Here is a 4,155-nt window from a genome sequence, read left to right on the forward strand (position 1 = left end):
GGCCCAAGATTTCCTTCCCAGTCTCCTTTTCAAGGCATCTAGGCCTTCAGCTGCCACCACCACATCCCGTGGCAAGGGGTTCCACAGGCTGGAACTCCTATTACATGCCGGGTAACGAAATATTTTCTTTGGCCTGCTCTAACTCTCTCAACACTCTCGGGCCGCTTCCTGCCTGTAGGTTTGCTTCGTTCTATAGGCTTATCTCTGCATCTTTCCAAAGAGGGGAAATCGGCTCCTCTAATTTGGCATCTTGGATGGAAAAAGTTAGACACATTTGATCCAAACAAGAACAGGCTTTGGGGGAAAAGCCTGCCAGCTAATGGGGGTCAAGCGAAGACAATTAACCCTATTATAGCACAAAAAGAAAATTAAAAAGTCAAAGCTATGTATTCCTGATAAGGACGAACGGTCGCTACGTAACCTCGTAAGCTGAAGAGCTAGAAGCCCAACCAGCTGAACAAGGAACAAGGCCCCAGAGAGATGCCTGGTGTCCGGCAAAGAATGTAGGAGGGAGATCTGGGTTTGAATCACCAAACAGCCACCAAAGCGTGTGGGTGAACTTGGGTGAACCACGACTTCTTAGGAACATAAGAGCAGCCCCACTGGATCGGGCCATAGGCCCATCTAGTCCAGCTTCCTGGATCTCACAGCGGCCCACCAAATGCCCCAGGGAGCATAAGAACATAAGAGCAGCCCCACTGGATCAGGCCACAGGCCCATTTAGTCCAGCTTCCTGGATCTCACAGCGGCCCACCAAATGCCCCAGGGAGCATAAGAACATAAGAGCAGCCCCACTGGATCAGGCCAAAGGCCCACCTAGTCCAGCTTCCTGTATCTCACAGCGGCCCACCAAATGCCCTAGGGAGCACACCAGATAACAAGGGACCTCATCCTGGTGCCCTCCCTTGCATCTGACCTAGCCCATTTCTAAAATCAGGAGGTTGCACATAATGGTTGAAAAGTTGCTGCGACCCCCAAATGAGGCTTTGTGAGCCCCTTGGGGGTCCCGACCCACACGCTGAACACTGCTGTAGATGACCAAACAGATCCACCATGAAGCAATACATTCTGTGTATCCATTGATGGATAACACGGCTGTATACTGGATCAGGACCCAGGTCCATCTACCTCAGTGTCGCCAACCTGGACTGGTAGCAGCTCTCCAGACTCTCAGGCAGGGGCTTGTCCCAACCCTCCTTGGAGACGCTGCCAGGGATTGAATCTACCATATGCAAGGCAGCTTCTCTGCCATGGTGCTACAGCCTGGGGCGTAGGTAGCCAACCAGGGCAAAGTTTGAACTGTTGCCCCCATGACATCACACCCAGAAGTGGGGTCACTTCTGGGTGTGATGTCACACCTCTACAGTTTTTTTTAAAAAGCCTAAAGCTAAAGCAACAATCGGGGTTTTTTTTTGGGTGGGGGGCAACTGAGAGAGTGTTTTAAAACACCGGAGTTGAAAGTGGTGATCGTGGTCTCCTGGTGTCCCTCAAAGAACGTAGGAGGGAGATCTGAGTTCGAATCACCAAACAGCCACCAAAGCGTGTGGGTGAACTTGGGTGAGCCACGACTTCTTAAGAACATAAGAGCAGCCCCACTGGATCAGGCCATCTAGCCCAGCTTCCTGTATCTCACAGCGGCCCACCAAATGCCCCAGGGAGCACACCAGACAGCAAGAGACCTCATTCTGGTGCCCTCCCTTGCATTCTTAGCCAAAGCCGGAGTCGCAAAAGAACATCAGAAGAGCCCCGCTGGGTCAAGCCAAAGGCCCATCTAGTTTGGACTGGAAAAGAGGGGAGGCAGAGAGGAAGACGGCTGGTGGAGTAGAAGATAGTGCTGGGCTAAGATACTGGAGAGTAGGAAGGCTGGCACATCATGGGGTACCATTTGGCTTGCAGTTCAGGTGTCAGCAGGTCTTGGGCCAGCTCTGGGTTCCACCTTTCTTGTTCCTAGAAGATCCAAGCGCAGGTTCCTTTCCCTGGAACCCTCCCCCAACCAGGGCTGTCCATAAGAGCTGTGGGGCCCAACTGGAAACATTTTTTTGGTCACCACCAAGGGCCGTAGAATCTTCTAGGGACAAAAAATAAAATTTGCGATAGACTTTTCTCTCTATGGCAGAATGGAAGACCATCCAAGCAACTGTTACCCTGCACATGCCCGATCTCGTCTGATCTCGGAAGCTAAGCAGGGTCAGGCCTGGTTAGTACTTGGATGGGAGACCGCCGGGGAATACCGGGTGCTGTAGGCTTATACCATGATCTCAGAAGCTAAGCAGGGTCAGGCCTGGCTAGTACTTGGATGGGAGACCACCTGGGAATACCGGGTGCTGTAGGCTTATACCATAGTCTTTCGAGACGGAAGGTTGCCAACCATCTCCCTATACTGAACACTATCTCCCGATCTTGTCTGATCTTGGAAGCTAAGCAGGGTCAGGCCTGGCTAGTACTTGGATGGGAGACCGCCTGGGAATACCGGGTGCTGTAGGCTTATACCATAGTCTTTCGAGACGGAAGGTTGCCAACCATCTCCCTATACTGAACACTGTCTCCCGATCTTGTCTGATCTCGGAAGCTAAGCAGGGTCAGGCCTGGCTAGTACTTGGATGGGAGACCGCCTGGGAATACCGGGTGCTGTAGGCTTATACCATAGTCTTTCGAGACGGAAGGTTGCCAACCATCTCCCTATACTGAACACTATCTCCCGATCTTGTCTGATCTTGGAAGCTAAGCAGGGTCAGGCCTGGCTAGTACTTGGATGGGAGACCGCCTGGGAATACCGGGTGCTGTAGACCTATACCATAGTCTTTCGAGACGGAAGGTTGCCAACCATCTCCCTATACTGAACACTATCTCCCGATCTTGTCTGATCTTGGAAGCTAAGCAGGGTCAGGCCTGGCTAGTACTTGGATGGGAGACCGCCTGGGAATACCGGGTGCTGTAGGCTTATACCATAGTCTTTCGAGACGGAAGGTTGCCAACCATCTCCCTATACTGAACACTATCTCCCGATCTTGTCTGATCTCGGAAGCTAAGCAGGGTCAGACCTGGCTAGTACTTGGATGGGAGACCGCCTGGGAATACCGGGTGCTGTAGGCTTACACCATAGGCTTGTAGGCTATGGTTGTAGGCTTACAACCTTCGAGACTGAAGGTTGCCAACCAACCAGAGGTGCTCTTCAAAAGTTCACGGACCCAATGGACGGCAGCAAATTTTAATATAAAAATCCAATACGAGACTAGATTGCCCTAGCGTGGTGGGGGGACCTTAGGCGTGGGGAGCAATTGGTCCAATTGGTTCAAAGCCAGCCTTGCCGCAAGTGCAGGCCCTGCCTTTGCACACCACACCTCAGAAGGTAAGATGGGACAATGGTTGATGTGCTTGACAGCTGAGATTTGAGGCAGTGAGAGGGAAAAATGGGTGGGAAAATGGGCCTCCCCCCCTCCATTTGCCCTTCCTTGCTCACCACCTGCAGAGGCATCACTGTGATTATAGAGCTGACGCTTGCACAAAATACGAACCTTCCCTTCGGGGCACGCGTCAAAAACTCTGCCTTCATTGCCCTGACACCAGACCGCCTGCCAGAGGCATATGGCAATCGCGCAGGGCTGCGTGGCTCCCCTCTGCGCAGCTCGGTTTGAGCCCAGACGTTTTGCAGGAGGTGGTTGAGGAACAGCCCTGCTCCTGGGGTGGAGAGGAGCCCCTCCACCTTTGTCTCGTTCGTGGCAGCAAGCAGACCAACTCCAACCCTTTTTCAGACCACAAAAATCCCAGACGCAACGTACACCGCAGCTCCTGTCTTCAGAAGGAACAGTCACCCTTGGGATGCCTCCTTCTGGATGAGTAAGCTGTCAGTTAGTCACTTCCTGTGATTCCTGGCCTATCTGCAAGAAATTGGAGTGGGACTCAGGCCATAAACGTGCCATGAGCGTCCACCTCTAGACTTGAAGACTCCAGCCTTCTCCACTCAGGCCATCTCTTTCAGCATCTCTTTCAAACTCTTCCATCTCTATGAAGTGTTGAAGGCCTGTGAAATTCCTGGGTCCTCTGACAAGCTGTCCCTGAAGGGCTGATGTGACTCCAGGGCTCTGGGTTCGAAGGATACTGCTTGAGATGCAACCCATGAAAATGTGTGGCATTGACACACTTTGGTGCTGGGAT

At 52.3% G+C, this 4,155-nt stretch overlaps 2 pseudogenes; both read left to right on the plus strand.

The window, feature by feature from the left end:
• The first annotated feature begins 2,129 nt into the window (after positions 1 to 2,129).
• LOC136635899 (5S ribosomal RNA) lies at positions 2,130 to 2,246 on the plus strand (annotated as a pseudogene).
• Positions 2,247 to 2,514: 268 nt separating this feature from the next.
• LOC136635901 (5S ribosomal RNA) lies at positions 2,515 to 2,637 on the plus strand (annotated as a pseudogene).
• The last annotated feature ends 1,518 nt before the right edge of the window (positions 2,638 to 4,155 follow it).

This window comes from Tiliqua scincoides, unplaced genomic scaffold, assembly GCF_035046505.1.
Source record: "Tiliqua scincoides isolate rTilSci1 unplaced genomic scaffold, rTilSci1.hap2 HAP2_SCAFFOLD_125, whole genome shotgun sequence".
Lineage (NCBI taxonomy): Eukaryota > Metazoa > Chordata > Lepidosauria > Squamata > Scincidae > Tiliqua > Tiliqua scincoides.